This window comes from Lepidochelys kempii, chromosome 9 (assembly GCF_965140265.1).
Source record: "Lepidochelys kempii isolate rLepKem1 chromosome 9, rLepKem1.hap2, whole genome shotgun sequence".
In the NCBI taxonomy this organism is placed as follows: domain Eukaryota; kingdom Metazoa; phylum Chordata; order Testudines; family Cheloniidae; genus Lepidochelys; species Lepidochelys kempii.
Genome location: NC_133264.1, coordinates 9,461,961 through 9,474,122, shown reverse-complemented (window position 1 = coordinate 9,474,122; position 12,162 = coordinate 9,461,961). Strand labels below are relative to the sequence as shown.

Sequence of the window (12,162 nt, the reverse complement as noted above, 5' to 3'; positions counted from 1 at the left end):
AAAAACCAGTCGGAGAACACTTCAATCTCTCTGGTCACTCGATTACAGACCTAAAAGTGGCAATTCTTCAACAAAAAAACTTCAAAAACAGACTCCAAGGAGAGACTGCTGAATTGGAATTAATTTGCAAACTGGATACAATTAACTTAGGCTTGAATAGAGACTGGGAGTGGATGGGTCATTACACAAAGTAAAACTATTTCCCCATGTTTATTCCCCACCCCACCCCCCACTGTTCCTCAGATGTTCTTGTCAACTGCTGGAAATGGCCCACCTTGATTATCACTACAAAAGGCTTTCTTCCCTCCCTCCCCCTGCCCTCCTGCTGGTAATAGCTCATCTTAAGTGATCACTCTCCTTACAGTGTGTATGGTAACACCCATTGTTCCATGTTCTCTGTGTATATAAATCTCCCCACTGTATTTTCCACTGAATGCATCCGATGAAGGGAGCTGTAGCTCACAAAAGCTTATGCTCAAACAAATTTGTTAGTCTCTAAGGTGCCACAAGTCCTCCATATCTAGCTAGATTACTTACTAAGTTCTAAGACTCCATTCCTTTCCTGTTCCCGGCAAAAGCTTCACACAGACAGAGAGAGACCTTTGTTTCTCCCCCCTCCAGCTTTGAAAGTATCTTGTCTCCACATTGGTCATTTTGGTCAGATGCCAGTGAGGTTATCCTAGCTTCTTCACCCTTTACAGGTGAAAGGGTTTTTCCTCTGGCCAGGAGGGATTTTAAAGGTGTTTACCCTTCCCTTTATATTTATGACAGACCCATTAAAAAAAAAAGGCTATACACAGAAGTGATTAATGTTGATGACTTCATACGAAGGCCCTGAGGGAAGCTGCATGCCATATACCTGACTTGTCACTGAGAGTGTAAAAAGCGAACGATGAAAAGAGTGAGCTTTCTGAACTGCCTTTGACAGCACTTTGTGTATAGTCAGTTTCATTTTCCCTTGCATCATTTACTTATGCAGTTTATCCCCTTGCTGAAAATAATAAACATAAACAGGGGAATAGAAAACTCTTTATAAATGTTTTAAAAGAAATTAACAAAAAAAAATCAGCACATAAACTACAAAGGTTGCTCTGTCAGGAACTGAAATTTTTAAAAATGAGTCATTTTTAAAATATTCCAGTTGACCATGTCCCTTTCAATTTTTTAAAAGGAATCGAACCTGTAGACTAACCTAGTTTACCATTAGATGTTGGCATAGGTTCCAACAAGGGAGAACATGCTTAAAAAAAAAAAATCTCTGGAGTCCTTTATCATTAAAAAAGGGGAAATTTGAGGGAATATAGAGGATCAGAGAGACAAATATGAAAATTTAAGCCACCCCAGCTCTAACCATTTCAAATTGGGAACTAAACTAAACTAAATATTAGTTTTGGGAAGTTGTTGCTTCATAATTGAGTCAGCAAGTTTGTCAAAATAGGTCAGTGAATTAGTTATGTGCCTTTTGTACAATGACATCAAAAACACTCTATTTTTTTTCATTTCAGTGTTGTCATATTGAGTACTTCCAGACCACTCCTCTGACCAACTCAGTTCCCCTGTCATAAATATCATATATGAACTGCAAAATACTACAGTAATGCAACGTTACAGTAATACAGTTGGACTAAGTCCAGAAATACACATATTTAGGTTTCTACATTAACTTGGTCACATTGCACACTTATAGTGCCAGAGCTTCAGGCCCATTAAATTACTTTGCCACCCTCATGGTGAAAAACCAATCTTAACAGGAGCTTTGCGAGCCAGTGGAGGATTTCCCCCTTTGTTAGGGATGTAGGACTGCTGCAGTGACTTTTACATTCTTCCCTCCCAGCCCTGGGTGTAGGGAGCCTTATTATGCAATGTTGTAGATGGGATTACAAGTAGCAATTAGAAATGAGTCACAGTGTTTTCACAGTTGAAAATTCCAGTTTACTGTTTTAATTTATTCTCAGTTTACCTATTTAAATGGAAGCTGAAAATAGGACAAATTGGTGTCCCTGGCAAAACTACTGATCTGAAACTTTTCAGAAATCTATCACCAAGCAGTACCACTTTCTACAATGAAAGGAAACAGAAGAGGTGATAGACCAAACCTATGAATCTGCCCATTAAGGAAGAGAAACGAAAACTGAAAGAAAGACTTTTTAAAAATCTTAGATAACCAAACCTATGAACTCTGACAGAAATCACAAAAAGTAAATTGGTGGGGGTAGAGGGATAGGAAAAGGGTATTTTAAATTATTTATAGATTTTTCTCCATTACTGTTATTTAAACATCACTTAGATAGCATGGTAAAATTTCACAGCACTTTATAAACAAGTTCCCTGGCAGAGAGAGTTAGCCAAATTTTGTATTGCTACAGGATCAGATAGAAGAAAAAAGTGTCTGGGAAGGAGAATACAAAGCCCTAGTAATATTAAGAAACACAGCAGAAGGAAAAAAAAAAAACAAGTGAAAGGTCCTTTAAGCCTTTAAAGATTTCCCCGAATAAAATCCACCAAAGGAAAGCAACATAATTTAGCAGGCTGGAAAAGGAAATCTCACCCTGGTTCTGCCCCTACCTTGCTGTGTATTCTTGGCATGACAATTAACATTCCTAGTTGGCTCCATTTCCCTATTTGTAACATGAAGATATCACTTACTTCACAGACCTGTTGTTGAGATTGTAAAGGTATATGAGCACTAAGGATCATTATGATCAGAATGAAAATCTCTTATTAAGTTGCTGATGCTGTCAGGTGTTATTCACATTCAGTCAGGTATTATTCACATCATAGTCATGTGAAAGAAATAAAGGTAGGCTAATAAGCCTGTGCTCTTATATCTTGGCATTTAATAACACATCTCAAATTGCCACATCTATTTCCTTTTCAGAAGCACCTGGCACAGTTTTATAGAGACAGTTTAACTTCATCCCGATGAGTTATTTCCCCTATGTATTTTTCCTTTGTGAGAAAATTTGGGTCAGATCTTGTAGTGCCTTTTTTAAAAACAAAAACCAGTCTTATGGCTTTATTAAAAAAAATCACATCTGAAACATTTACATGTATTTTTCTTTCTTTAAACCAATTAATCCAAATCAATCATTTTCTGAGATTGATTTAACTTTGATCTACAAGAATTAAAAGCAATACCCTCAGGTCAATTTAAATTCAGTTTTTTTGTAAAAACCAGAGGGTCAATTTCAAAAGTGCTTGGCACCTACTGTTAGCAGCAGCTGGCGCCTTTGAAAATGATGCCCAGGAAAGATCAACAGAAATATTTCCATGGGTTTTTAAAAATCAGTTTTAAAACAGTTTTTCTAAACACTCCTCTCCCTCTGAATTTGCAACCCAAACATTGCAGCACCATGCTGGTGCACAAAAGCCAGAATAAGTTAAACTGGTTTCCTTGTCTAATAAGAGGAATGCAATAAACCAGCCCCACCAACGGCAAGTTAAGGAATCTGATTGTCAAAGTCTTACCATGTAAATGATCTAATGTATGGTCACTTACACAAGGAAAGCCAATTTTCCCATATGTTTTTAACCTTGAAAGGGAGCATTTTATCTTTTAGAGTTCTTTCCTGCTTGCCAAAATTGCTAAAGAACATAAGGGCAGGGGCACAGGAATAATTGTGATAGTGGGGGGTGCTGAAAGCCATTTAACCAAACTATATATAATCGAAACCACTTCAAGCCAGGGTGTGTAGCAGCACCCCTGGTCCCAGCACCTATGTAAGCGGTGAAACAGCTTTACTCCCTCTCCTGAAAAGTACTTTAGGAAAGCACCTGGAGGACCAAGCAGGAGAATCCCAGCATTGCAAACACTGAGGGGTCTGTGAGAAGAGCAAAGGGATTTGTGTAACGCCACAGGAACCACAGCTCCATGCTACGACTGCGATATTTTGGAAGAAAGAGATACTGTCATCTAAATTCTTGCGGCTTGCTTTCTGGAGCAAGCTGATTGGCTAATGACCTCACTGATCGTATATGCTGGATCTCTGTGCGAAGCGAACGAGCCAGACTGGCTGTGGATGGTTAAGAGGGCAGGGAGCCCAGGATTTTTGCTTTTCGGTTTTCTTTCTATTTGATCGGGAAAGGAGAGGGGGGGAAAAGCTAATATCCAGCTTTGCTGATTGAAAGTAGCTGACTCCGTGTCGGGTAAGTGTCCTTCTCTCTATGAAGTTTGCTTGGTTTATGAAAGTGATCTTATTTTTAAAGTCTACGTAGAAAACATTCCGCCTTTGTTTAAAGCGATCACTGTTTGTTTTAAAACTCTGGTTTTCATTGAAAACCAATATCTGAAACTAACTTGAACGCACACTTTAAACTTTTACTTTTTTGGCGTTTTCATGTTCTGAGTCAAACCGTTTTACAACTCGCTTGTTCCAAGTGTTTCCTTTTAAAACTCCTCTTGTTCTTAACTTCGCAGAGAATATCTGAGTTAACAAAAGGGTGCTCTCTCCACATTTTAAACTACTTCTTGCAGCACGTTCTGCTCGAATGACTGGGTTCAGTTTGGAGTGAATCTATTCGAACTTTATTTGGTATGGACTTTATTTGCTAAAGGAGAGATGTAATATACTAGAAGATAGCTACTCAGACCGGGCTGTTGCTCTTCATTGGTGATCATCTACACACCCTTCTAAAACAAACAAACAATTTTTCTATGGCCCTCTTGTGGATCTCCCCGCCCCGCCCCTTCCATGGAGGGAAAGCTTGCAGCTCGACAGAGAAACAAGCCATTCAAAGTGGCGGTGGAGTATGAAAATCCCTTGTTTCCTTCCTCCTGAATCCTTCTCAGCCTCCTAGCTCTTCTGATTATTTCTGCTGTTAAAAACTTCAGCGGCTGTTCCTACGTCTACCCAGTAAAACAAGCAAATCCGGCTCGGAGAGTTTCTTTGCTGCTAGGTAGATTGCAAAATACAACCTCCCATCTGAGCACGGCTGAAATCCTCCTAGTAAACAGGCAACAGTTTCTCTCGGAGAGAGACTCTCCTACCCAGAGACTGTTGTATTCCTTGAATCTTTAGAAACCTGTGTCTTTTTCCCGCTTGGAGGGGTGGCCAAAGGAATCCTGCCTCTCAACTTTAGATCGAAGTAAAGCATTAAAGTGGCACTGCAATAAGGCTAAGGAAACTTTTTGTCCTTGCACGTGAACAGACACCTGATTTTGCAGCCTGAATACAGGTTTCCATTGTGTGTTGTGGATATATCTGTCCCCTAGCCGAGAGGGAGGGCTTTCCCACAGTAACTTCCTTTGTTCCTTCAGGAAAAAAGGAACTGTGCCCCTGGCTGGCCACGTGGTTGCAATGTGCTCTTTACCGCTCTCTACCGATGCCGAGCGCGCACCCGGAGCTAGCTCGGCAGCCTTGGTCACCACATCCAATACTAACTTGATTGCAAAGTGTGCTCATCTTCCCAGGGATGAAACCGATGTGGTTCCTACAGAAGCTACTGTAAAAGCCTGTAGAACTTAAAGGAGTGATATATTTTTCTAGAGGGGTTTTCCTACCACCCCATATAATTCCAGAGCAGGGATACTGTTGAAAATTTTTTCAGACTTTCCCTCTAGAGTGGAGCAGACAAGGCTGAATGAAACTCAGCAGCAGCTCCCGCCAGAGTTGCGAGGACTGGGATTTTACGTGGAAATAGGTGGTGCCCCTTCATACGACCTCTAGATCTTGTTCACAACCTCTGGACAAGGCTTGGAGTTCGTGGCTTCAGATTAGGGGTGGGGGAATTTGTGTGTCACGTTTTGGGGGATATGGATCAGAAAGTGTGGTGGGGCAGCACAGACTTCTGCTAGCCTTGAATTCTTGCAGCCCTCTTTGGTCTGGGCCAATAGAAAATGGTGGGAGTTGTGGAGCATCTTTCTTAAATCCTAATCTGCAATGGGTCTTTGTGGGTTGGAATTTGCAGGAAGGCTGCTTACAATTCCTTGGGGACTTGAACCAGTCAATGTTGTTTCATACAGCTTCCCCCCCTGCTCCGTGAAATCCTGACTGAAATGGCTGACCGGCGCCCAGTGCGAGCAGGGCCCCTGTGAAAGAAAGGGGTGTCCTAAGAAGCTGTGGAGGCTTTGCTTTCTTCTTGGGACTTGAAAGGAGTGCAGGCAGACTGTGGGACCTAAGAGTTTTTGGAGAGTCTAACCTCTAACTTCTATCCCCCTGGGATGGCCAAGAGTTAGGTTTCCTTGTAATCCTATGGCTAGTGGGCGAGGAAACTAGTCAATTTTAAACCCCCTAGGCCTGATTCTCTAAGGCGTTGCATTTCATGGAGTTAATTTACACTTGTGCAAAGTGGCTGTAAAAAAGCTACTATTTTGAGTTAGCCACACACAGCAGTGGAGGATTGGGACCAGTGAGCTTTCTGCCCCTAATGGGCTTTTCCCATGTACAAGAACATGTTAGTTTTGTGACTACAGTACCATTTATGTCAGTTGATGCAGTCCCTCCTAGCAGCAGTGTGTATAAGTGCCCAAATCCATTGCAATTGCTTGAGGGGGAGGGAGTTTCTTCTGACCTATCATCTCTAATGTTTTGTATTTTTTTCCCCATCCTCACCAATCTTTTTTTTCTCATTGCAGTTGGAAAGGGTCATCCTAGAAAATGAAGGAGCAAACTTCTAAAATTCAAAATTATTTGCTCCTGTGAGGTTTTTTTAATATGCATAGAAATGCTAGCCCATACATAGAAAAGGAGTACTTGTGGCACCTTAGAGACTAACCAATACATGGGGGAACAAAAGGCAGCTAAAACTTCACTGATGTGACAAACCAGATGGATAGCATGGTTTCACAGTGAGCACAGAAAAACCTCAAAGTTCATGACTGGTGTCTGTCTGGAGACAAGTTTTCTGCCAGGTTGGACTGATTTCAGTGTGAAGTTTGGAGGTGTTTCTGCTATTAAAAAAAAATGTTAGTTACAAAGGCACTGTTGAAGACAACTAAAGTGAACAAAAATAAATAAATAAAACTCTGCACCCATAACTTTCAGTGGTTGTACCTACTGCTTAGTAAGGTAGAAAATCTAATTTTGAGCCTCTTTTAGTGGAACAGAGATGTGACTTAACTGTGCTGTCTTAAATTACTGTAGAAATGTTTGTTAGAAGCAAGATGTTTGGTGCCAAATGCTGGCCACTGTGGTAGTCAGGTCACACTATCTGAACCTGGCCAAACTGGACTAATGACTATGGGGGAAAAAAATCAGAACATTAATTACCCGAAGGCAGGGGAGGAGTATGTGGAAATTCCTGAATTTTAGTGTCTGAAATACTGTAAACAGTGGGCTACTGCATCTATTGTTTTGTTTCTACAGCAACCAAAGCATGTAAAGTTCTTTACATATGAAAACAAGTGAGATCCATGCCCTAAAGAACTTGCAATCTAAATACTGATCCTAACTGAGAGCTTCATCTGGCACCTGTCAAAAACATAGAGTTTGATAACATTGAGCTTTTTCTTAAAACTTCTCACTGTTGCATTGTCCCTGGGGTGGCCAAAACTACTACTTCCATCGATGGTAATGCAGGTGGAACTAATGCACTTGAGCTGCAAAGAAAAGGTAAGTGTAGCAAGGCTTTGGTATCCCTGAGGCCTTGTGTACACTGCCACTTTGCAGCCCTGCAACTTTCTCCCTCACTGGGTGTGGAAAAATACCCGCTCCCCCTCGAGTGCGGCAAGTTTCAGCTCTGTAAAGTGGCAGCGTAGACCATGCCCCAGTGCTGGGAGCCGCTCCCCTTGTGGGGGTGGATTTTGTTTTTCAGTGCTGGGAGAGCTCTCTCCTAGTGCTGATACCGCGACTACATGGCCGTGGTAGCGATTTAACGTTACTAGCGAAAACATACCCAGAGTATCTTACTATCTACTTACATGGCCTACATAATTGTAGTATCTCTCTAGTAGCTAGGAGTAATCCTGTGGATCACTCTTGAATGAGACCCCTCAAACTCAACTCTGTATTCAATGGGGAGTCAGTGCAGAAAATCTAGATTGGGTGTTGGAGATGTGTTCACTAAGCAAATGGGCTGCTGCATCTTGTACGATGTGTTTGGTTTTGCTCTGAGTTACTATAACAAAGTCTAGTGCTCACATGAGGACATAGATCACTGTGGCCACATCTGTGTCTGACAGGATGTGGGTGTAATTTTCTGGTTGCTGGCAGAAGGAAGTGAAAGTCAATGCCCAAATAGTGATGGAAGAATCCTAAAACAGCAGTTCCCAAACCTTGTCCTTGCATGACCTCATTTTCAGATGTATTGCTTCCTGCGATCCCATGCCACATGGAGGATGCTATTTTACTTTACAAAATGGCATCCTTTGCACAGCATGACCTTATGGTGCGTGCGAGGTCATGCTTACATGAAGATCACCATGGATAAAATGGCATCTTCCATACTCGGGATTGCCACAACCCCATCTGCTAAGGAAGTGACCCCATTTGGGGTTGCAACTCAGTGTCGGAACTGCCTTCCAAGAGCTGCAGATTGACCTAACAGGACACTTTCCTTCAAGTAGGGAATGTTCTAGAAAAGGCAGATTTTTGTGACGCATTTCCCTCTTACCAGCATCACCTCAGTCTTCCCATTGTATCTACATTTTTAGACCTATTGTGTGGCATAACATTAGTGTGTTGTGGCATCTAGTCCTTGGGGCACGTATACTAGTCCAGTCTGTCAACTTTCCCAGGTCAGGCTTGGTTGGCTACAAGGTCCTTCAAAAACTGACTTCTTTACAAAAACTTGGACAAAACATGATTGTTCTTGTGAAATTGCCAGGGATGCTAAAACATGCTCTGAAAACATTCTGGACTTGGAAGGTGGACCATGCATCCCTATCAGTCACCTTGTGCTCAGCAATAGCCCCCACACCATCTTTAACACTAAGTCCTATTTTGCCAAGGCTGTGGTAGAGGGGGATGTCCCTTCACCAGTGGCATCTTTAACTTTCCCAGGGATGGCTGGGACATGGGCAGAAGAGATTTAGATCAAACTACTGCATTGCCTTAATTTTTTAAGACACTTACTCAATCTGGGACTTCAGTCTGAAAAACCTGTCTCCCCAGGTGTTCTGTTCAGTTCACTTCTGTTCCCAGATAGCCTCACCTGTGCAACATCTTGTGAAAACTATCATGAATTACATTTTTTTAAAAGGTAATTCAAGGTCCCTTGTTACTTGCGTTACTCCTCTTATTTGCTAAAGAACTGCCAATTATCCCACAGTTAATCAAAGGGAAGATTTTTTTTTTTTTTTTTTCCCAAAGTAAAAATTGTTGTCCACATCTGACAATGTTTTTACTAGCTGCCTGCACTGGTGCCTACATATTACAATGATGGGTGCAGTATTTATACTTCTACAAACTAGACTAAGGGAATATACAGCAACTAATTTGTCATCAGATTACTGATTCATATGGGAGTGACTAACTTCCCAATGCTGGTATAGCTGCCTTAGTGTTAAGACTTGTCACTTGGTCTCAAGTAAATTACATATACTTGAATACATCATTGTTTGATGTTAAGTTTAATTTGCCAACCTGACTCTCTCATAATGCACATCTGTTCTTGTTTAATCCTCCTCCCCTTCCTGCTGCCTGTCTCCTTCATGCCTTTCCCTTCCCCCATTCTATATCCTTTGGCTCTCTCATCCTTGTCCCTTTCTCTCCTGCGGCTTATATTTAGTGCTCACTTCCCTGCTGCTTCTCTGCCAACTTCCCTTTTCCATTCAAATCCTTTTTTAATACATTTTCCACTAAACCTTCCCATAGTTATTCTCCCCACCACCACCATCCTAAAACGGTGCCAGAATCAACTCTTCCTGTGTATTCTGTAGCTTATTGTCTGTCTGACTTGAATTCAGAACTGCCGGTTTGTTCAGCTCCATAAAAACATGAAGGGAGCCATAGCTCTTACTCCAAAGAGCTCACAATCTGTCTCTAACTAATGCCTGTAGCCACAAAAATACTGTCTTCCTCTGTCCTTCACTAACGCTCCAATTAGCAGCTCTCTAACGTAGTAATGGGAATCTAAATGCTGTGACAGAATAAGCCTGATACAGAATGAAGTCCAGGCGGTTATTAATTTACACAGTTACGAGCTATTTCACTGTATTAGTGAAGATCATGAAGTCTCCAAGAAACTCCCATTATTTGTGTATGTGTATAAGAATAGTGTGCGTTTGTCTCTCCTTACCTTGTGCTAGGAAAGCTCTAAGGGCTTTTTGTAATTAGTTGAATTTCCTGAATTGAGCCTAACACATACTGTACAGCCAACTGCTTTATAGGGCACCACCAAGCAATAAACTGTTTGCTACCCATTAGAAATAATGGGAATACTGTGGCAAGCTGGAGATGATGAGAGTGCCAAAACAGGAATTGTAGAATGATGCCTTGAGACACTTTGCTGTCTTGGCTGCTTTGTCCTGGGCCTGTTCTGTTTTTTGTTCTTAGTATCGCACTCATCTACTTCTAGGTGGTACTGTCTTTGTTTGTTTTTAATATTAAGTCTACCTGTCTTGCAGAAAGGACTGGGTGAAATGGGGAATTTTGCAGCAAATTGGGGCTGTATTAAGAGAATTCACCGCACCGAACCTGCAGATAGGCTGCTAGAAAGCCCCTGCAAATATGCTATTCCACTTTATAGGGTGGAATACTGTCTGCAACTCCTCCTTACCCCTTGTGAGGTAGGTGCAGTCTACTAGGTCACAAAACCTGTGACACCTGCCCCATGGAACGCTCTCCCTTCTGGCCAATTTGGGATAAGCACAGAGACCACATTAAGTGTGGAGCCCTCTGCGCAGCTACTCAACCTGTACCCCTTATAGGAAACTCAAGTGGTGTGGAGGGCCTTGTTTGAGCCTTTGTAGTTGTCTGAATGTCATTGACATGAGAAGCAAAGAAGTCTGAGGAATTGCTGAACTAAATGGGCCAACACGCTTCTGCTGCTCTGCAGAGATTTGGCTGGTCACATGGTGTTGGCTCTCCTTGATACCAGCTGCCTCTGCAAGTGTCTGGGCACTTCACTGCAGTAAAGAGCCTAGGGTCCTGTAGAAACAGCTGGAAATGGGGAGCCACCCTAGCTGCTACATAGAAGAAAACAAAATGGACTATGATTATGCCCTGTAGGTACCAGCCTCCAGTGTGGGAAGCGTATATGGGGTAGGCAGCAGAGAAGCCTATATAAAAACGTGCAGAAAGAGGGAGATGAGATGACATCGGCAGTATAACCCCTTTTTAAGAAGGACACAGGGCTATTGTAAGAGCTAAATGCAGATTAGTAATATTCAAATAACTGCCATGGCTGATACAGGCACATATGTAATAGTCTGATCTTCTGTGTTGAGCTCTCTTTCCATGTACAGCTCAACCAACGGATTTTGTATTTTTTTGGTTTTTTCCCCAGCTGTTCATAATTCACTTCCCCCTTCTCTCTCCACTATTCCTTTCCCCAAAAAACTGAGACTTCCCCCCCCCCCATGCTTTTCCTTCTGCAGCACTTGCTTTTAATGCTGTCTGCACTTATGCAATTCATGCTTCAGAGTAACAGCCGTGTTAGTCTGTATTCGCAAAAAGAAAAGGAGGACTTGTGGCACCTTAGAGACTAACCAATTTATTTGAGCATATGCTTTCGTGAGCTAGAGCTCACTTCATCGGATGCTGCTATAGATCCCACACGCACCTCCATTATACGTGTCCCAGTTCAAAGCAGCTGTACCTACATTTCCCCCTCAGTGGGGAATAATTCTCTTACTCCCTTCTGACCAGAGTATTTCCAGGCTACACATTTCTCTGCCTTCCCTGTAGTCTTTCCAGCAGACAGGCTGCCCAAGCACATGTGCCTGCTGTCTCTTCAGAGACTGGTAACAGAGTGATTGCCAATGTTAAAAGTACCACACCAGTTTTTCTATGCAAACCTATTTTTTGCTTAAGGTAAAAGCACAACAGAGAAAACACTTTAAAATCGATGAAAGAACCTACATGCATGCTAATAAACTTGCCAGAGTTCACCCTAAGCCCTGGTCTACACTAGGACTTTAGGTCGAATTTAGCAGCGTTAAATCGATGTAAACCTGCACCCTGTCCTCACGATGAAGCCCTTTATTTCGACTTAAAGGGCTCTTAAAATCGATTTCCTTACTCCACCCCTGACAAGTGCTTAAATCGGCCTTGCCGGGTAGAA

The 12,162-nt window shown here is 42.0% G+C and overlaps 2 protein-coding genes across 8 annotated transcripts in view; one reads left to right on the top strand and one right to left on the bottom strand.

The window, feature by feature from the left end:
• The window catches only part of MCF2L2 (MCF.2 cell line derived transforming sequence-like 2), a 319,798-nt gene that overhangs the window by 97,714 nt on the left and 209,922 nt on the right, over positions 1-12,162 (bottom strand). The window lies entirely within an intron of this gene.
• The window catches only part of B3GNT5 (UDP-GlcNAc:betaGal beta-1,3-N-acetylglucosaminyltransferase 5), a 33,910-nt gene continuing 25,776 nt past the window's right edge, over positions 4,029-12,162 (top strand). The window contains exon 1 of the mRNA XM_073359262.1: positions 4,029-4,146. The gene's annotated coding sequence lies outside the window, so the exon portion shown is untranslated. The remainder of the gene's footprint in view (positions 4,147-12,162) is intronic.